Below are 27,566 nucleotides of genomic sequence, written 5' to 3'. Positions count from 1 at the left end.
AAACTGCAGACCTCCAACAGGCTGAAAAAATGGCATCATCTGATACTTCTGAGAGAACCAAAAACTTCATATTTGATTAAAAGTCTGTTTAAGTAGACCTCCACATTTACTCCTTTATTCCTAAGACTGTTCCTCTCTGTCCTGGGGCAAAACTGGAGGTTTACTCTCTGGAAATAGTAGAACAGATGGCCTCCGGATTGGGGGAAATCAAGCATATCGAAGGATGATGCTTCGATTCCAAGAAAAGAAGGATTAAGTGAAGACACCAACCATCTTGAGACACCAACCATCTTCCACGCTTGGCTCCCAGAGGGCTGATAGCCAGGCTTATTATATCATCCAGACAGGAGACCAAAAAATCTAAATTCCACTCCAAAAGGGAAGACCTAAAGATAAAAATATTGATACAAATATTGAATTTTCAATGAAATAGCATATCCAAATCATGATAAAGTGTATCTCACCATTAAAAACCACGCCCACATGCCCAGCACAGTCAATCAGCTTTGATCAACCGACTGCTAAACATGAATGAACAGCCAAGGATTGATAGACATTAGAAGATTTTTAATAGGAAAAACAGAGGCCAAAGCAAACTAACAAAGAATAAAACTGTGAACGAAAAAGAAAAGGAAACTAAAAACACTATCATTAATTTCTTCAGAAAAAAAAAAAGAAAATATTCTATCCATGAAATAAGAACATTTTTTAGAAGGCCTTTCTTAGAATAATGCACTTTAAAATTAAAATATAATGAGACTTTTTTCAGTCTCTGGAAGTTAAAAGTTTTTGAAGTTAAAATTGAAAAAATAATCCAGAAATTAAAAAGGAAAAAGTAGAGGGGGAAAAAAAGAAAATTATAGGATTCAATTAAGAGTCAGAAAAAGCTAACTGAGAAAATGACTAGGAGAACACCATTAAAGATATTATGCATATAAATTTTCCAGATCTGAAAATGAGTCTCCAACTTAAGAGACCTAGTATTCCAATAACTACGCACAACTATAACTATTATAAAATATATATATATACTGCAAAATGAAAGAATATATTACAGAGGAGCTAAGTATGGAGAAACAGGAAAGAGTGAAAGTAAACAGTGAAAGAGAAGGAAGACAGGTGAGTGACAAGGTGGGGGATGGGGGGAGAGACCTGTTAGCTAGAACAAACAGCTGTGTTGTGTATGAAATACAACTGGTAAAATGTAAGTGTGGCTGGAGTGTGGTGGTCAGTGAGGAGAAAGGCATAGGAAAGAGTCTAGACAGACAGATGGGGACAGGTAGAGCCTTGTCGGCCACATTACCTTGAGACCTTAACTTAGGAGCCATGGGAAAACCTGAAGGGTGTTCAGGAGGAGGATTTCTCAGATTAGTGTTTAAAATCACTGTCTAGGGTGCTGAGAATATGTTGGAAGAGAATAGGAGAGCCGCAGGATAAGAAAGAGGGTGTTCAGATGATAGGCCCTACAGGGAGAGCTGTGGACTACTGACGAAGTATATACTGAGGAGGAGCAGGTTTAGGAATAAAAGACATGACTATGGTTTTAGTTTAACATGAAGTTCTTATGTCTGAAAGTTATCTCTTTCAAGATGACAAGTAAGCAATTAAAATCACGGGTCATGGACTTAACAGAAAGTTCTGCCTGGACATGCAAATTTAAGAGTCGTTAACATGTAGACCGATGGTAATTAAAATCCCTGGGAGCAGGTGAGATGGTTTAGGAGGAGAGCTGAGACTGAAGAAACCTTGAGCAGACTTAGAGAACTCCACAGTTTAAAGGCTGGGGATTGGAGGAGCAGCCTCTTTGTCTTGTTTAGACAGAGAAGGAATGGAGAGAGAAGTGGGAAGGGAACCAGCAGAGTGTGTGCTGGAAGGCACTGAAGATATGCTGGGCTGTACCTTGATTCATAATTAAGATATTCAAAGGGAACTCTCTCATGACTGGAGTTTAACCACATAGAGAGAAGAGCCTCAAGACTAGGCAAACAAAACAAACAAACAAACAAACAAACAAAAATGACCAGAGGGCTCCCTGCTGAGCACCAGGGCTACTAAAGGTAGAAGCAGAAGAAAAAGAGTCTCCCACCAGGCATGTTATCCAAAAAGCATGATGTTGGTTATAAAGGCCGTGACACAAAAGGAGGCTCAAATGATTCAGAACAACAACAACAAAATGCCATTGTGACAAGAAATTAGCTAATCTTCTGTGAATTTGGAGGTCTGCCTTAATAGGTGAAAAACTGTTGCAGTCAACACATTTAAAAGACTAGAATGTGTGATTTCCTTGGCTTTTCATCATTCATTTGAGCAGACCAATGCAAATTCTCACATGGCTTAACCTTAGCTACTGACATGTGTCACTTGAGGATGGTGCCTCCTATCATATCAGTAGGAGGCCTGGGCCTGGTATTGTTAGAATCTCTGGTTCTGCCATGTCTGCTTATCACACTCTGTGACTGAGGTCTTTCCAACTGTTAAAACCACTTCCTAAGTACCAGAAATGAGTTGTTTTTCTACTCAGGTAAAATGCAAGATATAAACATGAGTCCTCTTATAAGGGTAACAGAATAAAATCATGCCAAATTGGAATACCCACTTGAGAAGTCTGAAAATAATCACCCCTTTGTTGAAATGGTCTTAATCAATTGATATTTTTCTCTACACACTGTCTTTTTAAAAAGTAACATCAGAAAACCTAATGGTAAGGCATTATAATTTTTTACTTTAGCTAAAAAAATAATCGCTGAAGATAAATGTGCGCAAGTTTCTTCCGGTCTTTGGAAGGGCCCGTGGGTATCTCGTGTTGCTTTGATTTCTGTGTATACTAAGTAAATGAATAAGTAAATGCCTCAGAAGAAGACTGTTTAATGCTAACAAATGGCAACTCAAAATAGGGCATCAGAAAAATCACAGAACAGTGGTTTTGACCACATATGCCACAGTTAATATGGTCACCTGCTGCAATAAAAGGAAATGCTCACTTCTCTTATTTTTTTTCTGTCCCAAAACAATTCTTGTGAAGCAGTGCTTCAGAAAAAAATAAATAACTTAAAGGAATATGTATTTTTCTCTTTTCATCTGTTTATTTAATTTTTCATTTGCATCCATATATTTTGGTTGCTTGAAAATTTAGACTGAGGGGATAGACAAATCACATTTAAAGTTCAGCTCTCTAGAAAAATCCATATATTTTGGTCAGAATTGTAAGTGGCTAACAATAAAAATTGACTCCAACCAGGTATGTAATTAAGCAATTTATTGGACACCAATGGAATGGCTTGCATTATCAGAAATCAAGTAGCAGACCAAGAAGCCAGGCAGATGACCACATCATGGGGTCGTGCTAGTAGAATGCTGCCACTGCCCTTCACTACCAAATACCAGCCACTGTCTACTTCTGGTCATCCTTCTGCAACTCAACCCCATCCTGCCGCCATGACTGATCTCGAACGGAGCCTCTGCTTCACCCTCTCGAGGTTTGGAGTTTTAGGTGAGAACATACGATTGGTTCAGCCTTGCTAATGAGCTCATACTTGACCCCAGGGAGAAGAAAGACAATATTTTTCTCACTTTGGGTTCTGTAGAGGAAGACAGGACTCCACTCCCAACAGGATTCATGTGATTGAGTGTTCCCCAAAACCAGAAAGTGTGTTCCAACGTTGGGCAACCAAAAATAACATATGACCACCATGATACCAAAAGTTTCAAACTTTTTTGACTCTGATTCCTAATAAGAAACACGTTTGACAGCACACACCAACACATACATATACACTCATGAATATGCATATGAATGAAAATTTCACATGATAATAATATTTATCATTACTAATCAGATACACTAACCACTGCACTATGGGTGGTACATGAAAAACACTAAAGGTGACATCCACATAGACTACAATGCAAGCGACATTTCTAGAGTGTCCAGTGTACAACCATATTTAGTAGCCATGTGTGTGATGCACTTTGTTCTATTTTATCCTATTTAATTTTCGGTAAATATTCTTTGCAAACCAATAAATTGACTTCATGATCCTTGCAATGGACTGAATTGTGTCCCCCCACAACCAAAATTCAGATGCTAAAGCCCTACCCCTCAATGGCTATTTAGAGATAGGGTGTTTAGAAGGTAATTTAGGTTAAACGAGGTCATAAGGGTGGAGCTCTAATTCGATAGGACTGGTGGCCTTATAAGAAGAGGAGAGCTCCTCCTCCCTACGCCACCCCGCTCGCCCCAGGTGCACACACCTGGATAAAAGAATGTCACCAGGCAACTGGAAGGTGAGAAGTCAGCCCTCTGCAAGCCAGGGAGAGAGCTCTCATCAGAACCCAACCAAGTTGGGCCCCTGGTCTCAAACTTCCAGCCTCCCCAACTCTGAGAAAATAAATTTCTGCTGTTCAAGCTATCGAGTCTATGGTATTTTGTTATGACCACACTGGCAGACCAAGAAAACCCACTAATTGGTTTCAACCCCATAATCTGAAAAACGCTACACTGTAGACCCCTTTAGAAGTCCATGTCTAGCTTCAGAGCTTTCCTGATCATCCCATTTCTCCCGCTGGAGCTTTGGCTCTTGTTTGTTTCCCATTTGACCTCTTCTTTAACTTTACATGGGGAATTAAATAGATTGTCTTCCTTCTTTCCCTCCTTCCTTGCAGCTTGCTTTTTCTCTTCCTCCTTTATTTAGCTCCTTCTTCCTTCTTTATTTCCTTTAATAAATGAATTATTTCAGATCCCAACATTTCCTCAAGCTTCGATATCTGTTGAAAGTATTTCCATGAACTCAAAATGGACTTCAAGTGCATAAGGGTCAACATTGAGTATCTACCTTTATCCACTCTGTTAAGCCTTATTCTCTTCACATTATGAACAAAACTATAGCTTTTATAAGTAAAGAAATAGAAAGGCTAATTTTTTTTTTTACTGTGAAAACCAGCCTATCCTCACCCACTATATGACCTCCACTCTAATGTGGTCTAGATTAGGACATAGCCAAGACTAGTCCTCTATCAAGGGGAATAAGTTAAGGAAAATTACCTTAAAAACTGTGTTATCGCCCCTATACCCTGTTCCTTTTACTATGTTCAATTAGTTTGTACATATCATCTCATCTTGTCCTCGTACTCATGGGGTAAATCCTCTGAATCTTACTTTTCAGGTAAGGTCTTAGAGGTTCAGACAGTTTAAGATCACACTGGTATAAGTTTTGTTCATTTTCAAAGTTTGTCATTCTTTGTTCTCTACAATATTGCCTTCTAATCCCATCATTTTATTTAAGTACAACCAGAGCACACTCTTTCAAAATTTCTGTATTTGGACATTGAGATACCTCAGGCAAAGGGGCCTACTGTGGCCTACTGCTCTTAAAGCACCCACAAGTCCAAGTTCCATTGGTGTGCATCACATGCAAGCCCCCTGGACAACAGTGTTTGTCTCATAAGAATTTATATTTTCTGCCTAAATGGGCTTCCACTGAAACGTTCTGTCAAATTTTAAAGAAAAATTCACCAAGTTGAAAGCTTCATGGTTTCCCTATTACTTACCACAGTAAACTTCGTATATCTTACTTTCAAAAATATCTGTACTTTGAATTCATCTGTCTTCATTCTCTCATTCCAACCTATATCATAGGATTTCATTCAGTGTCTTTTGAGCCACATTGTTGTAGGAATAGAATGGGGCTTGCAGTCAGAAAAACTTAGGCTCTTGTTGGTTGTGACTCTTGGTAGCTTTGGGTCTTTGAGACTATCTACTTACCTTCTTGGAAGATTGTCCCTACAACTTCGAATTAACAGAATTCTACTAAACCTTTTCTAAGGTCTCTTTCTCCTTTGAAATTCAAGTGATGTTTTCACCTTATACTATATTCTCAATGCATTGTTCAGGATTTTGTAGTCACAAGACTTTAAAAAATGGTGCTAAACTGTTATATTTAGTTCTAAACAGCTATTAGTTCTCAATAGCTCATTCTAAATGCAGCCATTTAGAATTAATGCTACGTTTTAGAATAAAATAAGTCATTTCTCCAAAACTTGGGTGTTAATACTGTAATGTTTCTAGATGGGCAAGGAAGGCAAGAGAAGGCGCAGGAAGGAAGAGGTGGAGCACACGCAAAGAAATGAGCAGTGGTCAGTGCAGGTCCGGGGAAATTTTTCTCTCTGGCCCTGCCAACATGACTGCATACTAGAGTGATTTCTCAGAAAACTGTTCTGGAATGCCCTGAGGTGCTCTCTGCCGGCCAGTCATGGGCCCTGACCGACCAACTGGTTTGGCTGCTCTCACTCTCTCTCTTCCCCTTTCCTTTCAAAATGGCATTTCAGTTTTTCAAGCAGTAAGACTTTGAAAAAAACTTTTGTGCAAATCCCAAAGCTTGTCTACATATAAACTTTCAACTTTTAGAAAATGCAGACAAATCAGATAGTCAGAGCAACAAGTGCATGGACGTGCTTGTGTTTCTTGGCACAGCAAGACGGCTCAGAGCTCAAGTGTTTCAGGAACCCTTTCTTGTACTTTGGCTAAGCAAGCAAAACTATTCCCAAGTGTACTCAAGTTCAATATTTTATACTTTAGGAATATTTGAGGACCTAGACCACAGAGGAAGACAAAGAGAAAGAAAATCTGTGGTACTCTGGACAGTGGTACCAAGCCAGCCAAGTACAAGATACCAACAGGAGCCTATCAGTGTCTAGACGCCCTATAGGCACCTGGCAGCTTCTTTTAGCTGACATGTATTAGGCCTGGTGAAGGTCTGAGATTCAAAAAGAGCACAGCAACATCTCCTTCACCCTGCACCAACCTCATATATGAGTGGAGATCTCATTGCCTACACAGTGTGCTTTGAGGGATTTGGAAAGGATAACCATTTCTCCATTCTTTTTACAGAACAAACTTCCCTACAGTGGCCTGAAAGTTAGCCATCTATCATCTGCTCTCTTTAGTCAAGTATTGCCCTTGGGTTTTTATTCAAATTATAAGTACTCCTGGGGAATATAGCTCACTCACTTCCTGGCCCTTTGCTACAAATAAGTCTATTAAGTGGTGCCAAGAAGCAGGACAAGCCAGTGAAGACGAAGATCAGGGAGGAGGGGGAGATGGAGTCTCAGTTGGGGAAAAACCTCCCACATCACAGATTTGCCTGGGACTGGCCCCATCCCTATGACATGCACTTTACTCCCGCCACACGGAAAAATCTGAGATCACTGTGTGTTTTCCTGAATCATTAAAGCATCTTCCCTAGATGGCCTAGATTTGAAAATGGTATGGCAAAGGAAAGAAACCGAATGAGAAAAACAGTGTAGGGCACCTTCCATGGCACCTGTCACTTTATAAGTGTGCAATACATAAATATTCCCCTTCTGATAAGTAAGTAAGTAAGTAAATAAATAAATGATTGACTGACTGACTGACTGAATGAATGAATAAAAAAACCTATACAAGCACACACACAAATATTCCCTTTCCTAGTGCTGCAGTGTCTCTATTGGAGTAATTCTTCCAGGTGGAATTACATGCCTTAGAAGTATAGTTTTCACATCTGAAATGACAAGAATTTCAAACAAAGTTCATAGGAAATTGATCTTTGAGAAGGAACCAGTGCCATAGATATTAATAAGTTCCCACACCTGCTCTACATAGCCTTGGCTGATTTCAACTGATAGTTTATTTGGAGGTGGAAGTTAGGAAAGCCAGTAAACAAAGTGGTTAAAAATATATAGTTGACCATTCAACAACACGGCAAGGTAGAGGCACCAACTTGCCCTATGCCTCCCCCTAAGTCAAAACTCCTCAAATAATTTTTGACTTCCCAAAACTTAACAACACCATTTCTCTCTGGGTATCCATGGGATATTGGTTTCAGGAAATCCCTACCCCACACCAAATGCGTGGATGCTCTAGACTCTTATCTAAAAGATCAATGCATAAATTGTCCCTCTGCATCTGAAGGTTCCTGACCGCAGATAGAAAACAATATGGGTGTTTATTGAAAAATCTCAGCATATAAATGGACCCCTGTAATTCGAAGCCACATTATTCAACTGTACCCGCATTATAAAGCATGCACTAGAATAAAGCTCACTTCCCTATATGTTATTTTTTATTGCAAATATTTCTGGGTCATTTTACTTATAAGTGCTCTAACCGCACAAAGCTGATTACATAATACGGTATAGTAAGAGCTCCTTGATTATACGTGGTACATGGCACTTTTTTCAAAAACAGATTCTTAAAAATTTTTTTTATACATGTGAAATGAAAATACCGTCTTCAGCGATCCCATGAAACAAAAACGTTCTCACCAACTGGTTCATTCAAATGGAACTACAGCTTTCATTCTACTCCCACACTGTGTCTCAGGCTCTCCATCCCTGCAGCCTGTGCCTCCAGCTTTCATGCTCCTGTTTTCAGTTTCCTTCTTCTTTTACCACTTCACCGGGGTATTCTGTTTTCTTTTCTTTTGTTTTGTTCTTAGGCTTTCACTTCGTCTTTCTGCTTCAGTGCTACTCTCTGTATTTCTACTTCTTAATGTTGATTTTCTCCCTAACTTTGAGATATTCATTTCTTTATCAATTCGGGGTGACAGATAAGTTGACCAATCTTTGTCACACAGCAATAGAACACATGCCGCAGAGAAGAGATGGAAGGTGGCTGGGACGCTTCCTAGGGAAGTTGACACTTGAGCTAATTCCTAAAGGACCAAAATTCACAGTGGTTAACCAGGCAGAGAAGAGAGCTTGAAGGTGGGGAGAATACTCTAAGGGGAGAAAGTAGTCTTTGTCAAGGTGGGAGGCAAGAGAAAGCATGTGATGGGCTGGACGCCCCAAGTATTGCTGGAATTGAATAGCAAACAAGGGGAGGATATTAGAAAATGGACCTGAAAAAGTGCCGAGGTAAGATCACTGTGTACTGTGTGCAGGGTTAAGGAAGATTAATTTCATGTTAAAAGGATGTAGAGCCATCACACTTTAGTAGAGTGACACCCTGAGAAAGACCATGCTGGCAAAGCATGCCAGGAATCACCAGGACTTCCAGTCAAGATGGTGGGGTAGGTGAATGCTATGCTTGCCTCCTCTCACAACCACATCAAAATTACAACTAAGCTACAGAACAACCATCGTTGAGAATTGCCTGAAGTCTAGCTGAATAGAAGTCGTACAACTAAGGACATACCAAAGAGGCCATGTTGAAACTGGTAGGAGGGGCAGAGATGCAGAGTGAGCTGGTCCCACACCTACGTGTGGCGGTTAAAAATCGGGAGGAATATCTTAGCTGTGGAGGTTCCCCTAAAGAAACAAGGGGTCTCGGCCCCACATCAGGCTCCCCAGCCCAGGGTTCCAGTGAGAGGAATAAAAAAATATTCCTCAGCAATAAAAAAAGAATGAAATCTTGCTATCTGTAATAACATGGATAGACCTAGAAGGTATTGTGCTGAGTGGAGTAAGTCAGAGAAAGACAAATGTCATCTGATTTCACTTACATGTGGAAACTAAAGAACAAAATAAACAAAGCAGAAACAAACTCATAGATATAGAGAACATTTTGATTATTACCACATGAGAGGAGTCTTGCGGGTGGGTGGAAAGAAGGAGGGATTAAGAAGTACAAATTGGTAGTTGCAAAATATTCCTGGGTATGTAAAGTATAGCATAAGGAATACAGTCGATAATATTGTAATAACTACATATGTTGTCAGATGGGTCCTAGATTTATCGGAGTGATCACTTCATAAGTTATACAAATGTCAAATCACTGTGTCGTACTCCTGAAACCAGTATAATATTATTTGTCAAGTATAATTGAAAATTTTGAAATATTTATTTTTTAGAAAAATAGAATAACCAAGTGGGAAAAGGAGGCAGGAGAGCCATGTGGACATGACGCCAGTTAGAAAGGCTGCAATGTGTGAATGCGGTGACGCTTTTCAGACGCAGAACACACAGGACTTGGTGGGCAAGTGGAAGGTGCAGAAGAAGAGCGAGTTGGGAATGGTTCTCAGAATTTCGGCAGGAGGATTCACAGTGATGAGTTTCCCTAAGATATGGGAGGAGGAGCAGGCTTGTGAGAAAAAAAGAAGAAAAGTTTCCTTTTAATCTGCCCCTGACTCACATGTGGTGAATCCAGGTCGGGGTCAGGAGGGACCGATTCAGGGGTCTCCGAGGTGAGTGGTGGCAGGTGGGTGCAGATGGAGTGAGCCGAGGGCTCTTCTCCCCGGAGCTGGCAGCCCTGTGTGACCTGGCTCCTACCCACCGCGAACTGCTCCTGACACGACCAGCACAGCGGCCGCTGTCGTTCCTCGCCAGCCAGGGCAGCCAGCAGCACCGGGCATTGATGATGCCCAAGACCACTCAGGAGTCATTCAATGCCAGGAGCGGGATGGTGGCTTGTGACCTTCGCCCCCGCAGCTCCCTGACCATGGCCTCCCCCGTGTTCAGGGGCTGCATGTAGCAGGCGGACAAGCCGATGCTTATCGTCCACAACAAGAGCAGCAGCTGTTTTGTCGAATGGATGGCCAACAACGTGAAGACAGCTGTCTGTGACATCCTGCCCCAGGGGTGAAAAATGACCGCCCCCTTCGTCGGCAACCACGGGCACCCAGGAACTGTTTCAGCTCACATCCGAGCAGTTCAGGGCCATGTTCAGCAAGGCCTTCCCGCACTGGTGCGCAGACGCGGTGTGGATGGGATAGAGCTCGCCGAGGCTGAGAGCAACGTGGACGGCCTGGTGCCTGAGGACCAGCAGGACCGGCACAGGCCAGGAGCAGGCGACTGGAGGAGGAGGCAGGGAGGAAGAGGTGGGCTGGAGCTGTGGTGCCGGTAAAGCACGTGGACTCTTCCTTCACTCACAACCTACTCTCTCGACGGCCACGTGCCAGCATGTGCACACTTGCCCTTCTTCCTATCTTGACATCACAAGCTATACAGACCCCATGAAAGCATTTCCAAGGTGAAAACCACAAAACAGAGCAAAACAACATGCTAATACGCCAAGCTCTGTCCCACTGGAAGACCTGGGACTTGATATGTCTCCTGCTCTAAAATTTCTCCTTCCATTTCCGCCTTCTCATCCTTTAGACCTCTTCAGAGAGGCCTGCGCTGACCTCCCTGCCTAGATAGGTAGATCCATTATTCTCAGTAACGGCACTGTTTATTTTCTTTCTAATACTCAGGGCAATCTGTGGTTTAGTAGCTTACTTAGTTCTTCATTTTCTCTCTCCCTCGCTAAACTTCATGGTAGCAGGGATCTGGTCTGTCTTGTTCACCATCATATCCCTGAGCCTAGCACTGTGCCTGGCACACAGCAGGCACTCAATCAGCATTCTCCACAGAAGAGGGCTGTACAAGGAAGGCCCCAGCAGGAAACCATGGCAAATTTCAATAGAGAGGAGTTTAATAAAGGGGCTGCTCACCGAGGTGTGGAAGAGGGTAGAGAAACCACAAGGCACAGTGCAATAGCTCAGGCTGGAAACAGTGGGTGCTCCATTACCACCCCAAGGCCCAAGGGACCTGGAGAGAGAGATGGCCAGAGCCTGGCAGGAGAGCAAGCTAGGAGTACAGGGCCATGTGGGAGCACTCGAGATCTTGGCTTGGGGAGGGAACCAAGGAATTAAGTGCCTGACAGCATGCTTCTCTCCCTCATCTCCTATTGGTCACCTTTGCCCGAATACAACTAGAAGCCAGGGAGGGGGTGACAGGAAAGCCAGAGCCTATTAACGTGGTTCGTACACGTCAGCCCTCTTGGTAGAGAGCCAATGGGGAAGGTGGAGTGGTGAACGAAGAATACATATCTCAAGGACTGTAGGACTTAATAAAACCCTCAAAAAAAACCCTGGAATCTTGTAGTTGAGACTGTTAACAACCAAGAGGGCGTGGCCACATGTTCAGACCGTGTGGCAAAGGCTCCTGGTAGACAAGAAAGTATCCTCAGCCCCAGGGAAACTGTCTGATCTAAGCAGCCAAGGACCAGATGGGACGCGTGTCCAAAGTACTTTCTTAAATGTGTTTCTCAAAAAGAAATTTTGTGTTCCATGAAATAAATGGGCACCAGAGTCAAATAAGTCTAGAAAAGCTTGGGTTCAACTGATTTTGGGCCTCAAGTTTTCTCAAGCCCTTTCCTGTTCTAGTGTATGTGGTTAATTTACAAAAGAAGGGGCTTCTTGGTAGCATCTCATAGACCGGTGCGTTGTTTACAATACACCCGCGTGCTGCCCTGATAACAGGCCTACTGCATTTCTGGCTCTAGAATTCAGTTTTGCTACTGCCTAGTTGTGTGGCCATTGCAAGTCACTTAACTCGTTTGGCTCTCATTTTCCTTATTTGCCCGAGTTAAGGAGTTGATCCTAAACGTTCATATTTTTAGAATTCAATATCTGTCTCAGAGTCAAGGTTGGCCAATGACTTTGAATTTTTCAGGGTAAAAAAACCTGAATCCATCAGAGGATCTCAGAGCAACAGCTTCCTCTGAGTGCTCGCTGGGGTCATAGGCCCCTCCTGACTCTGACCTTCGTTCTGAACTTGTTTGCTATCAGCTCTGCGCAGCTCTGGTCCCTGGCAGTGACACAGGCTTACCTGACTGCCCGCGGCAAATTACTCAGTCCGGATTCTGCCCAGGCTGGTTCTACCACCCTGTGAATCAGTCCTCTCCATCCGTGACACTTCAGTATTCTCCAAGGTCATCCTGCTGTGCCCGGGATCACATGTCCTCGTGATTCTGAGCTCACAGACTTCACCAGCAGCTCCGCCCATCCCATCCTCAGCAGTTTTCTTCTGGCTGCTGATTTTTTTTTTTATCATTTTTTTTTATGTCTTATATCTTCTTCATTTTTCCTACACTAGACAGCTGTTTCATTTTGTCTCTTTCTTCCCAAAGCTGCCACTTCCTTCCCTTTCCTTTAGGGCTCCCTGTAGCTTCCCCATATTCCTCTGAGCAGAAGTTACCATTACCCTTCTGTGTTGGGACTTTGAAACCCATTCCTCCTTTCAGTGGAGACATAGTAGCAATTTGGCTAGAGCTGCCACAGAATTTATCATTCAAACTGAGACACTTCTGAGTGTTAAAGAGGGTGTGGTTAACCAGTGTGCCAAAACAATAGGTATAAACGAAGATTGTCCCAAACAGAGTTTTATGGTCGCCACGTTGTTTGCAAACATCTGACCTACTATACTGCTGAAATTTCATATCATTTTCTGTTATGAGATGCGCGTATGTCTTTATCTGAAGCACTGTTTCCGACTGCACGGTTTCTTGAGTCACATGTATTGCACATCTCTGACTGTGTCCTAACTCAGTCAAATTCCTCCTCCAAAAAATAAGTTCCATAAATGGGTGGTTAAACCTGCTGTCACGTTCATGATCATTGTCACCGAAGCTGCAGTTCAGACAGCAACACCAGTCGCATCCTTGCTTTTCATCTTTCCCTTCCCCAGGTTTCTTTCTTACCTCCCTCATCCACCCCGCCCCAATGTTCCAGCTTAATCTGATTGTCTGTCCGTTGGTGCTCTCACGGCACGCACGCACGGCAGCATTCCCCAGGGCATTTCCAAAGCCAGGAGCCAGAGCCTGGGTGGTGAATCCGCAGACCTTTGCAAGCCTGCTTCTGTTGTGAGGTTCACACTCCTCTCACTCAGCAGCTAGATCCTTTGGGGCAAGTACCCATGATGATTTCACTAGGCTCAGCGTATTGTTTTGCTGGTAAGACAAAGAAACGCAGCTCAAGCTAGTTTAGCCAAAAAGGGGATTCCCTGATTGGAGGACCTAGAAAAATTTTCGACAGTGCTGGGGACAGGGATGCAGAGGAAAGACTGGGACCAGAGATATGAGTGCCACCCAGACTCTGTATCTCTTGTCCTATTTGGGGGCATCAGCTTGAGTCTCTCTTCTTGATGACTAGCATTACTGTATGTGAGGAAATGTGGTTTCTGAGCTCCCAAGTTTTGCACGTGTGTGTGTGCGTGCACACATGCACGCGCGCATCAACACAGGTATATTTCCATTGATTCGTTGTGTGAACTGGGGACATGACAACCAGGAAAGATCACAGCAGGCTGAGAGGGTTCAGCAGGTCTAATCGTATTATTCTCTGTTTGGAGTATTGATGGATACGGGGAGAGAGATCTCTTAACTGTGTGGTTATTGAGCCTTCTGCAGGATATAGGTTTCCTGGTGGTCTGCATACATTGGTGGTTTCTGTTGCATTCCCAGCTCAGATTCTCTGCCAGGTTTTGTTGATGACTGACCAGGTAAGGAAGAACTTATTTTGTTTAACTGCTGTGCTTGGTGGATGTCAGATGCACCTTTGTGCTTTTGACACAGAGATAAGTAACTTCGTGGCATTGGATCTCCAGCTCCAAAATCCTGGCAGATGCTAGCTTGGATCTGAACCCCCACACCTAAGAGAATCAGCCAGAGCTGGAGCAAAAGGGCATGGGTAGTTTCCAGAAGGATGGCTTTGTTGCGCCGAGAGTTTCAGAGGTTCCTCGACACTGATCGCCCAGACCTCCAGAACTGCTCACCAGAGTTAGGGGGCCCATCCAGAGCACCCCCTTTCATCCGCCTGCCCCCTGGGGAATGCACTATTTCCTGCCGAGCAAGCAACACTCTATCAGCACAACTCACTGGAGCTTCCTTTCTTGTTGTTGTTTTATTTTATTTTATTTGTTATTATCAGATACTGGTGAGGTGGTGTTATTTTAGGAAGGTCCTTAGACGCTGTCATTACATAATTGCCCCTGCCTACCAGCAAACAAGTTAGAAACCATCCCTGACACTCACCTCCACCCAGTTTCTTCTACACAACAAACAACTCATTTCCTCCCCCTCGCTGTTTCCCCAGTTCCTCCCTCCGCCAGGTTGTGTCCCTCGCTTGATGGATTAGTCACATGCGTGTCAACTTTCAGTGGAGTTTCACCACGTGCGCTGATTTGTCCGTCTTAGTTGAACTCCCAAGTTTCCTTCACCTTTGACACCTTTCTTCCTGGCACCTTGAACTTCGTTTTTCAGATAACACCTGATGCAGCCTTTTGTCAGGCTGCATGTACTCTTCTTTGAATTTCTCTTGGGGTCTTTTTCAAGGACTTTGTTACCTATGTACCCTTCGGCCCACACCCCCCACACACGCACGCATTTACACACACACCGCCACCATCACCACCATCTGACGTCCTCAGCATCCCCTCTGCCCCTCTCCTTCTTTTACTTTATGGACGCAAACCGAGCCGGCTCATCTTTACCCCAGCGGGAACTACGTGCTCCTGGCTGTCCTCGCCTGCTCCCCGCGGTGTCTGCAGCTACGTCCTCAGCATCCCTTCTCATTTCTTCAGCAACCACTGATCCACCTTCTCTCTCCCACCCCTGTCCTTGCCGAAAACCTCTCTTACAGGCTTTGCCCTCTTTCGTCCATGAGCTGGTCCCCTGTCGGCTCTCTGGGCAGGTGCTACCAGGCCTGTGTTTCATTTCCTTCTCATTCTGGGCCCGCCTCTGCTGTGGCCTGTATATAGGTAGTTTTTATAAATGTAACTTCCCTCCACCCAAAGGTTACCCCAGACTTTCTTTTTCTTTAACTCAAATCACAGCTATAGGCGCTATGCTTGAGTACTATTCTCAGCTGCACAGTCAAATTCAGACAGTTTCCTCTTTTCTTGTTGCATCTTTAAAGTAACAAAGCGATTCTTTGTTATTGTAAAAGCCATACATGGTTGCAGTAGAAACTTGGCAACTAAAATATTGACCTTTCCTTGTATGGTATTCTCTTTCTGTTGTTTAAAAGGTACATTTTAAATATATAAATATATATATATAAAACAAAAATAAATAAATAATATATGTATGGAATCTGATTTCACATATTGGTGTCGATCCTTCCACTTTCACTTACTATTAAAACTCGCTCATCAGATCTTCACTGAATGTTCTTATGTGTGAAAGATTGCATCGGGTCCTGAGATACAATGTTCCCCACACTCACTGAGGTTACGGTGTAGCGCATGAAGTAATGGGCCAGTTATGATACCGCGCAGAAAGCACAAAGTTCCATGCCCCTCCATCTGGTCTCGGAGGAGGTGGTCAGGGAAGGCCTCTTCTAGTGAAGTGAGGTGCAAGACAAGATGTGAAGACTTAGGAGGAGTCGCCTGGGCAAAAAGCAAGGACTGTGCTAGGCAAAAGGAACAGCGTGTGTGTAGCGTAGAGGGGGAGGGGACAGGCAAAGTTTTGAAGGTTGATTCCAGAGATGATGGATCATGTAAGCTAGGTAACTGAGTTTGCATTTTATCATAAGAGCAACAGAAACTTCCTTTTGAGTATAATCAGATTCACCGATCAGACAGCTCTAGGTACAGTTATGGAGTATAGATCAACTTCCTTGTATAATTATTCACTCTTCATAATATATATTTGTATTGCTATCACTGATATATCACAATCAAATAATGTTTCAGTAAACATATTTCTCTTTAGCTCTCCTCTACGCAAACTAAAAGGCTTTTTGGATGCTAATCAAATAGCCTCTTCTATGTAATTAACCCTATCCCTTCTTTATTCCAATTCTAGTTTATATTTTATGCTTCCACTCCAAGCCCCAAACTGGTTTGCTGTTAGGAAGGGGAGCTATACACAAGGTCCCACTTGGGCATGGCTATGTCTACCTATCCACATCCACTGCCAAACTTCCACTGGGGCATTCAATATCACAGCAGACACACTCAGAAAGCACATTCCACGTCAAAAAGAAAGCCCTATGAACTGAATGGCAAGTGTTTCTGAAAAAAGCTAAGTTAAAAGTCTTAGTGGGGAGAAAACAGTGATAAATTGACAGTTTGCACACTGACTGAACATGGAAACTTAAACTAACCATTTTCACACACTTCCTCTTTTTTTCAGAACTTTTTTTTTAGTTATCCCAGCTTAGGTCTTAGTAACCATAAGTGAGTGTAGATAGAGGAAGGAAGCAAATAACACTCTTCTTGAGTAGTTGGGTTATTTTAGGTCAGATATGATGGACTCACAATTGAAGTTTGAATTAAAAGTTTTATCAAGCTTCATACCAGTGTCAGAGATGACTAAACCTCATTTCTCCAGTTTGGATGTCAAAGAGCCAAAATGCTTTGGCTGTAACTTTTTAGGTGAGGTGGGATCCCTGCTGTACTGTGTCATTTTCTACTTAGTGCATCTCCCCTTGTTATTTTGTCATCTAGACCACTTAGTTTCCTCTCAAATTAAATTTTATTCATTAAGGAAACACCCTGTTTTCGTGATTCATAATTTCTCATAATTTCTGTGTACAACTAAGATACTAAAAGCCACACCAAAGTTTATAAATCCTCTGGAAACCTTAGAATAATAAACTATCTCATTCTTGGTACATTTTTAGTGTATTTTTAAATCCTTTCTAAGTCTTATTAAGATTCCACACATTCCTTTGTGCAAAAAGGGGATTGTCAGAAGAGTCCTTCACTTACTCATTTGCTCATTTGTTCAAGAAATGTTTACATGAGCTTTTATGATACACACTCTAATTTTAGTATATGTGCTGCCGACGTAAAGACTGATACACACGCTAATCTACCAGAATCTTGCTAACAGGAAGCAAGACCTGAGTTCCAGCCCTAGTCCCAAATTTTGATCAAGACATAAGAAGTTATTTAATATTCTGAATACCTTAACCAAAAAAGACCTCTTTGCAGAGCTTACTCAGATGCCTCTGTCGCATGGCACACCAAACACAACCCCAAGAGCAGAGCGTTTTTTAACACTGTCTCCCTCTATATGACATAATTATTTTCAGCTATAGTCGTGAAATGAAATAAATTATACTTACAACCAGGAAAGAAGCCCAGACAATAAAAATGCTCTTTTATTGAAATTCACCTATATAATCATGCCAGTAAAAAATTTAAAATAAATATTACAGTTCAAAAAATATATATAAAAGATTAATATTTTAACAGCAGTAATGTATTTTTTGAAAGGAAAAAATTATGTATTTTTTCTGTTGTAGTAAAAAATATAAATTAGAGTCTGTTTAGCTGTTGTAACTCCTGCAAATCTGTCAATACCAGACTGATCTTTGCATATTCATGTGCAATACACTTTATATTCATCCACAGTTGACTGAAGAACAATTTTTATTAATTTAATTTTCAAAAAATTCTTACACATAAGAGAACAGATGTACAAATAATTAAGAAAAGAATATAGTTTAGCAGAGATTCACATAAATCTCACAATAAATTTCAGGAATTACAAAACTATCAGTGCTTTTGTTTCTTGGGGATTGATTACAGCGGCTTTCAAGGTTTTCATATTCAAAAAATTTGCGTTATCTTCCAAGCCTCTTCTCCAGAAAATTCACCATAAATTTCTTCTATGTTTGCTAAAAACTTCTAACATTTTTTTTTTCTACAAAAATCAGCAAGTAAACAATGTCATTATTCGATCTATTCCTTTAGCACAGAAGTCTGGCTCTTGCAGAAAATAATTGAGGCATTCAAACATCGTCCTTTGGGTTTTTTTCCTGGCGATGCAAGGCCAGCATCTTTTGTCATTTTTATGCATTCTTCTCCAACATTTAATTCTATTTTCTATGTCAACATCATTTGTTCAAATTTTATCATTGCAGAGTTAAAGTCCTTCTTCATAAAAATCTAAGCTGAGCCTCCCAATTTCAAAGTTGGTATTAATTTTTTAAAATTGGTCTTTGTGGTATGCATAGTTTCATACCAAGCACTCCATTTTCTCTGGGAAAGAATTTGGGTTGGTTACCTACAGTCTGCAGCATTTTTCATTGATGAGATGCTCTTATTAAGAATGAATAAAATTTGTCCATAACTCCAAAAATGACACTCATGAAGAAAAACATCCAAAAGAGTAAATTCAGCAAAGGTGCAGAGAATAATTTGCATAAGGCATAAAGAAGGATTTGATTGACTTCTTAGACCTCCGCTAGGCTCCGCCGTGAACAGTGGTCAGAGGTGGGTGTTGCCATTTCTTTGACCAGGGCAGCTGTTTACATTCGGTTCATCCATATCTAATTATTCTAAAATTTCTGCCGAGAAATAGAAAGCAAGGCCCAGACTAATTATCTTAACTTGACCATCTTCAATATAAATACATCTGATCTTCAAACATAAATACATCTGATACTTCAAATATTTAATGAGCGTGAGACATGTCAGGAATACTATAAAAAGAATGCAAATGTAGTTAGCTTTTTAAAATGTCTGCCACTATTTTCAATTTGACATCATATCCCAGAAGATGAATTAATTAATTTTGAATTTGATGCATTACTTCTTGGCCTTTTGGCGAAGATCAAGTGTGATTTTGAATTTGGGGGAAATAAAACTCTCTTCTAAAAGAATAGTATGTTTAACTTTTACAAAAATATTCCTTCCAAACTAAGTTGCAATTGTGTTCTACCAATGCCAACAAATTTTGTTTGATTCCTGGTGATATATCTGTTCTTTAACCACAGAAAGATTTTGTTCGGCTAAAAACATAATTAGGTCCAAATGATGATACAAAATTTCTCACTGTTTTTTCTTTCTCAATCTAGTTTTACTTGATGGATTTTAGGCGTTTCCCTCCCATTGGCAGATTTTTCTGTTTATCTAAAGCCAGAGAAATGTGATTCGATTAGCTCACGTACAAGGACTTTAAGATTCAATTTCTTTGGGTCTTAAAGCCAGATATGAAGCTGGATGTTCTATTTTTTAAAATTTCTTCTGCAAGCAGTCTCCAACAAAAAACAAAACAAGTAAATTTAAATTTTTTTTAAATAAACTACTTATGTTCTCTGTACTTTTGGGACTTGGTAGACATTTATGAAACCATGACATTGTCGAATGTCAACTTCCTGTTTCATTCTTTTCTTTCTGTTGAACAGTAGAGAAAGGACCATCTTTATTGTGAGAGGCTCATTTTCTCTCTTAACCAGGTTACTCCTCAAGTCATTTGCAACTCGTATTGTCCCTTCAACTTTTATTTTCTTGATCATTTTTTAAAGAATTTTCACACCAACAATTAGTAATTAAAATAGAAAAATTAACATTAATTTTAAAGATATTATTCCAATTTAAATTATTCATGTATGAACCCAACTTTACACTTACCAAACAAAAATATTTTACCTCACAGTCTGCACTCTATCTTACTGTTTTAAATTTTAAATGCAAATAAGAACTCCAAGTGATCACATAGAATGACAGAATTAAAGAAACTCAAATTGTTTCTTCTCTAAAACCTCTGGGTTACCAATTACGGTTTGTTTTGAACTCCTGTTTGAAGATAAGGGATGTGTAAGACCATAGGAGCTATAGACACCAGCATGCCATTAAAAATATACCCTTTGCATCATACTCTCAAGATCCATCCATGTTGTTGCAACAATTCATCTTTTTTTATGGCTGAGTGGTATTCCAGTATGTGTGTGTGTGTGTGTGTGTGTGTGTGTGTGTGTACACATACCACATTATCCAATTATCTGCCAATAAATACTTGTGCTATTTCCATGTCTTGACTACTGTAAATATGCTAAATGAAATAAGTCAAATGAAAAAGGACCAAAAAAAGGGGCATGATTTCACCCATGTGTGGAATATAAAACAAAAAGTAACAAACGAACTAACAAAACAAGCAAAAACAAACTCAGAACTACAGACAACAGAGTGTTGCGTACCAGAGGTTAAAGAGGGTGGGGAGAGGAAGAAGCGAGTAAAGGGGCAAATACACGGTAGTAGGAGACAGACTGGATGGTGAGCACACAGTAGAGTACACGGATGTCGAACGATAATGTCGTGCATCTGAAATTTATATAATGTTATTAGTCGATGTTATCTTAATAAATTTAACTTTACAAAACTCTTGAAACAAATACATGTGTCTGAGTTCTCTGTGTGGATATCTTTATAATTACTTCCTCAAATCAGCTACCATACAGTGCTTATTAAAGAATAAGTAATGATTCCACTTTCGTGAGGGACTTAGAGTAATTGAATTCATAGGGACAGAAAGTAGATGATAATCACCAGAGGCTGGGGCGAGGAGGAATGGAAAGTTAATGTTTAACGGGTACAGGGTTTCGGTTTTGCTGGATGAAGGATGTTCTGTGTTGATGGTGGCAGAACAATGCAAAAGGACTTAATGCCACTGCTCTCTGCACTTGAAAATGGCTGAAATGGTAGATTTTATATTTTATGTGGTATACTTTACCATAATTAAAAAATCTGTAAATTAAAAAAAGATAATTAAAATGTTCTAACTTTAAGCTTATATATGTTATGAAAGGTCAACAGTAACCACAGCAGTTCTTTAGAATTTAGACCAATGAAAGATTTTTATCAGAAAGGAGGAAAACTTTTTTCACTGACCAGAGCATAGTAATAATCAAAAGCACATTGCCTTTTGGTTGATTTTATCAGTTTGTGAGTTCCCTGCAGCCAACGCATCCCCTTATCCTCCCCGCCCCCGCCCCACATGCAGTCCTGAAGGCCGCGCCCGCTGCCCCACCCTTGGTTCGCCACCACTGCCCCTTCCTAGACGAGTAATAACCGTGGTCACGCATGACAAGACTAGAGGCGATGATTAAGTAGCGGGTTTTCCTAATCTCAGCCTGTGCCAGCTGAAGCCTGTCATCCCTTAGGTCCCCGCCCTTGCCCTGGATGACCACCCAATCCATCTTGCCTTCCCCTCTCTGTCAAACTTATTACCATTCCTTCAATCACCGGACTTAAAAACTGACATTTATCACTAACTTGTTCCTCCCTTTCACTCCCACAACCCTCAATATGCAACTTCTACCAATTTTCCCTTTGACACACATCCTATGACCCTACCCTCTACCATATTCAAATCTAGGCTTGCATCATTCCTTTCTGTATTTATTTAATGGTTTCCCTTCTAGACTCCCTAAATCCAATCTCTCTTTTTTCTCAAAAGGATTTATTGTTCTGCCTCGGCCAATCTTACTGAGTGCTGCTTTCATCTCAAAACCTTCAATCGCGTCTCTTTCCTGCCACGCCAAGGGGAAACTGACCTGTCTGCTTTCAAGGCCCTTCAAAGTAGGATCCCACCCATTTACCAGAGTTTCTCACAGTCCTTCAACTTCTGTTGGGTCAGGACAACCTCCTCAGTGCTCCATATAATTTTAAAAACTGGCAAGGCAAAGATGGAAACCAGGAGTTCTCTGAGACCCCAGGTCAGAGATCTTCCAAATGTCCTTCGAGATCTGCCCTTCTCACTTCTCCATGAAGCTCTCAGCCCGTGGCGCTGACCTGCAGGAACTGCCTCAGTAGACTTTTACTCTCTGCCTTCTGATCAGGGCTCTCACCCTCTGGTTCTTTATGGTCATTGCTCCTTTTCAGGTGACCATTGCCACATGAAGTGGTCCTTCCCAGCTCAGTAATTGCTCTCTCCATTAAATCCCTCCAGCCTGGAGTTGGTAATGGCTCTGCAGCTACTAGCTCAGAGCTATCAAATTATCCCTCATGGTTCCTCTTTACTGCTGTCTCTGGAAAGAATGCCATTGTGAATACAGTTTTCTCAGATTACCTATCTCTTGAATCGGATACTCTAGAATACCCTCTCTCTTGAATGCCCCATCTCTTTTCTCTTGGAACTCGATATCAGATACAATTTACACACCTCCCCAGATTCACTTGATCCCACCTGTCTCCTGTGCCCTTGATTGAGTACTCATGGAGACCACCCCTAAACACTGCCCGTTGCCACAGCTGCCACCACCACATCCGCCAGCACTGACCACCTCCAAGTCCCCACCAAGGAGTGTGCAAGCTCCGACATGGCCTCCATCGCCCCCACCCTGGAGCCACAGCAACTGTGATGCCCAGGCCCCAGAGGCCCCCAGCGGCTCTATCCCGCTCCTCACTTGGAGGACTGGACAAAATGCTAAACTGGCTTCCTCCACAACCGCCCAAAGGTGTCTGGAGACACAGCCCAGAAGTGCAGGCAAGCCAACACGCAGCGACACCCTTGACCAATATGGCAGGAGACAGGAGGGAGAAAGAAAACGAATCCTTCTCCCTCCCTCCCTTCGGCGGGCTGTTCTGGGACGCTGTGTTCTGTACGGCCTCTTGGAAGATGTCTCTCAGCAGCTAGTCTTTTCCTGAGGCTGTGGCCACGTCAGGAACACGTCACTTTTTGTTTGTTTCCCATTCTTTCCTGTGTCACATCCTTCTTCCCTCTCTTCCCTCTTTCCCCACTTTCGCTGCCCTAGGGTATCCCTCCCATAAAACATTAGCACTGTAGCTTTGCCTGCTGCTCTGTGCCCTAGGAAGTCCTAAGCTATGCAGATCCCTTCCAGCTTTCATTCCAGCTCCGGTCCTTCAGCTTCCTACACTCTGTGTGCTCGTGCGGCACTCTATGCCACACGGGTATGTCCTCAGTTACATGACCCGGGCGCTATTTTTATGGGTCCTGATCTTATTGTACAACCAGACTGTAAACTCTTTATGAACTAAGACCACGTTCTATTCAGTTCTGTTTCTATTAAAGAGGAGGATATGTCCCCATGACAAACGTTTTAATAATTCAAGTAACTTCATTTCTAAAGGCAGAAATCATAGGTAGGAGTCATAGGATTTGGATTTTTAAAGTAACAAGCTCTGGTAGGAAGTTTCCTCTCTTCCCTTTAGCGACATAGGGAAGCAGTAGAAGAGCATGAGCTTCGGAGTCAGACGGACCTGGGTCGAATCTATAGTCTGTCATGCACCAGGAATGCGCCCTTACATTACTTACTGAACCTCTCAGTCTCAGTTCCCTAGTTGTTGTGACCACTATGTCAGTCACAACATCGTCACTCAGTAAATGTTAGTCTCTGTTTCTTCCGAGGTTATTCCATTGCTCGACAATATGACACCTCATGTGACACTGGTTCAGTGACACTTTGGCCACTTCTAAGTAAACAGCCTTTGTAAATCCCGAGCACAGCCTTTCCCTGCCCAGGTCCAGGCTCTGGCCGCAGAAGACAGGTCTGGTCCATCCTGGCCTTTGCTTTCTGAGCCTCAGCCATCAAAGAGTTAACAACGAAAATTGGCACCATCCGCCCCCAACACACCTGCCAACTGTAAAGTTAAAGTTAATTGGGAAGAGATTTACTTCTAGAACATTTGGCATCACTTTGCTGAGTTCACATTTGACTGTGATTCGATTCATCGTAAACAGAACTAGTAATGCCAAAACTACAATGCAGTTTAGTGAAAAGGAGTTTAACGCCCACAGAGTTAGCTCATGGGGATAGGAATAAGATTATCTACCCCCCGCTGCTCTCCACGGCTCTTAAGCCCATGGTTGGCACCTAGCAACGGTCTCTGTCATTGTTAACGTGCCAGACACCATCCATTCTTCTCTTTTAATGCCACCTTGATTTTGCCTCCATGGAGAGAATCTCTTCTCCTTCCATCCTTTACCGCAGTGCCTAGTCTCATCCACAAAGATCACATCTCATGACATCAGTAGGAGACAGGCTCCAGCCTCTCAGTATCAATGGAAGAGAAACTTGATCAGTCTAGCTGGGTAGTTCCTATCAAATCCCTACACCCCACAGCTAACATGAGTGTAAAAGGACGTCTCGCTTCTACTCTGGAACTTCCCAGTCCTTGGACAGCCAAAAAGAAAACACTAAGCAGCAAAGAGGAGTGTGGTATGGTGGCAAGATCCTGATGTTACGAGCCACGGGCTTTGGTTCCCATCCCTGCTCTGCACACAATTAAATTTGGACCATTGTCATTTAATTTCCTTTTCTATAAAGTGACTCTTAAACATTTCAGTGGCTGGAAGCAAACTGAGAGTTCATCTGGTTCCACTCCCCTCCCCCGCCCCAATTTCCAGAGGAGGAAAGAGAAGCAGAAGGAGAGTTCCCAGTCCCCTGCCCAGGCAGAAATGGTGGTGGGGAAGGGCTTTGTCTAAGACTGACGCAAAACTCAGGTTAAATAAGATTGCTCTTATTAAAACATGTCCTTAATCACTGGGAAATATTCTGTCAAAGTAACAAGATGTAAAACTGTATAGATTATGCTACCACGTGTGCATTTTTTTGTTGTTTTACAAAAAGGGTATTATATAATCACATATGCTTGCATATGCATGGGATACCTTTGCTAGCAGCAATTGCTTTTGGAGAGCAGAACTGGGAAATTTGGGGGTTTGGGGAGTGCTCAGGAATGAGAGGCAGAAGAGGAGAATGAGGAAGGCACTTGCTAAATCTTTCTGCTTGCTCTTATCTTATGGCCAGATGAAAAAAGGAACTTAAGTTTTGGTGAGAAAATCTGAATTACCTTGTTCTTTCTCTTACTTTCCTATGTAACTTAATTAAGATAGAAACAATTGAGGCTTTCTTGCTTACTGGCCCAGCAAGGACTCCCAAATAAATCCACATGGGGAAGTCATGACAGGTACAGGAAGTCTCCTAAGCGTGAGTCACGACCCAGCCCTCTGTCCTATTTGGGAGCAAATCATTGGCAAGGCCTGAATTTCTAAGCAGGGGAAACACCTAGGTAAAAAGGGGCATGGGGGAGGTATGTACCTGTGGGGTTACACCATTTTCTTTTAACATAAGCCCAAAAGATGGCAGAAGACCTTGTCAGCACCAAACCTTGTCATCCTGTAGCCTGCATTATCATCCGTGCCTGGGGGCTCGAAGTCCCCATACAGGTGCTTTTAAGATAAACCAGAAGTCAACTCCACTCCTAAGCTCCAAGACTTCGGTAGTGCCATCAACGCTTTTTTTCTTGAACACATTTTTCTTCTGTTTCATCTCCTTGATGCCTTGGAAGAATGTTAATCAGGCTCAGAAGAATCAAGTCTGTTAGAATTTATAAATGAATCACTATAATAGACCAATGAAACACAAGATGATCTCTACTTTCTGAAATTCTGCATTCATGTGAGTTTGAGCTGAAGTCATTAAGTTTCAGAGAGATAAAATTTAGCACAAATTAAAGAAAATAAAAACAGCCAACATTTGTAGAGCGATTCCATATCTTTTCTAATCTTTAGTGTTATTTGTATGACACAATTACCAGACCAACTCAAGGCACTTCCACAGACTTAGAGCTGAGCGAGAGGACGACTTGCTCTCTAGCTCGTTCTGGTGTTTCTGTTTCCGGTTGGCTTCCCTTGTATGGTCACCAGAATTAGCAGGACCTCATTAAATCAGCTCTGAGCAGCCAGATAGCCAGTATTTTTAATTTTTTTTTATCACCTTTATCTCTATAATTTCTGATGAATCAGTTGTCTCTTAATTGGTTAAATACCCGGAACTTATCCCATTACTAAAAATAAATAAAGCACACGTTTCATTTTTACGTGTGATAGTTCTGAGTTGTGTAGCTCGCTCTGATTTTGCAGTAAGACAAAAGAGAGTTCTCATATCTGGATTAAATATAGATGACATGGGAAGAAATTATAGCTCCTACGGAGGGACGAGTCAAGCTGCAGCTGTTGAGAGGTAGCTGCAGCTCCTGGGGCTGAGCGAGGGGGCGGGGGGGGGGGTCGGCGCTTGAGTGCACGCTCACACCCTCCCCCAGGGAGAGCCGGCAGAAATCCTGCCATGGTGCACACGGAATAGTACAAAAAGTGCTTTGTATATAGCTACTTTGTATCTCTCCTCTCTCTGGCCCAAAGTAAACTTTTGAAACCCGATGTGGATGCCCAAACCATGCTATTGTAATCATTTTCTCATGCATTTGAGATTAAATTAACATTTAAAAATCTAACTCACAGGCAAAAGGTAAAACTGCAAGTAAATGCTCTGCTGAAAATGTCTTTTTAGAAGCAAACAGGGACAAATAACCTTCTAATAATTTCGAAATGGAATGTGCTTCCTTTCAGCAGAGAGTGGATAAGAAAGAGGGACTAGGACTCACTCTTACTAGTGTCCCCTACAGGGGCCAGCACAGCTCTTTGCCCAGAGTAGGTCCCCAAAATGTTTCAACCTTTCCCTAAATAGCCTGCTCTCCCACTGGGTGTTTTCCCTCCTCACTGCCCACAGGGCTTGCTAAACCTTACTCCCAATCACATTGCAAACCACGGAAAAAAAAAAAAAAATCCCCAGTTACTCTAGAAAACACTGGCTTTCAAATTGAGTTGCATCGCAGAAACGTGCTATCGATAGATCAGTTGGCTTCAGACACTGGGCATGCACTAGAGAGGAACACAGGGGGCTGACAGGAAGCAGGCCCACTGATTTCGGGCCCCGCGGCAGTGCTTAGTGACATGGCAGGCAGCGTGTAAACTTGGCGCGAGGGGTGTAGATGCACCCGCTGATGCCCAGATGGGAACCATCTCTCCAAGGCGGTGCAAATCCCCACTGGGTCTAGCAAATTTCTGGTAGGCGGTCTTCATTATCTGTTTTGCACATCTCTAGGCAAACGTAAGGGGGTTCGGGGATCAGAAGACACTCTAGCATTGGCCTTGTGACTTCCAGCAAGCATTTCTCCATAGCCATCTAACTGACAAGAGGCTGAGACAAGATGATCTCTGAGGCCCAATTTGGAAAGGTCCCATCCATCTTCCATAATGTAGCCCAGTGCCACCAAACAATCAGTAGCCTTGTTGC

At 42.2% G+C, this 27,566-nt stretch overlaps 1 long non-coding RNA gene across 5 annotated transcripts in view; it reads right to left on the bottom strand.

Annotated features, from left to right (window-relative positions):
* LOC107518955 overlaps positions 1-13,334 on the bottom strand; it is a 29,764-nt gene extending 16,430 nt beyond the window's left edge. For 3 of the 5 annotated variants that reach the window (XR_001598988.2, XR_001598992.2, XR_001598991.2), the window contains exons 1-2: positions 12,568-13,331; positions 271-386 (exon numbers count right to left, since the gene is read on the bottom strand). This is a non-coding gene — a long non-coding RNA (uncharacterized LOC107518955). Of the gene's footprint in view, positions 1-270; positions 387-8,301; positions 8,981-12,567 lie in introns of those variants that run through there. The other 2 variants (XR_001598993.2, XR_001598990.2) reach the window with 2 other exon arrangements.
* Between the last annotated feature and the right edge of the window lie 14,232 nt (positions 13,335-27,566).

This window comes from Rousettus aegyptiacus, unplaced genomic scaffold (assembly GCF_014176215.1).
Source record: "Rousettus aegyptiacus isolate mRouAeg1 unplaced genomic scaffold, mRouAeg1.p scaffold_m13_p_10, whole genome shotgun sequence".
NCBI lineage: Eukaryota > Metazoa > Chordata > Mammalia > Chiroptera > Pteropodidae > Rousettus > Rousettus aegyptiacus.
This window is presented reverse-complemented; position numbering and strand designations above follow the sequence as displayed.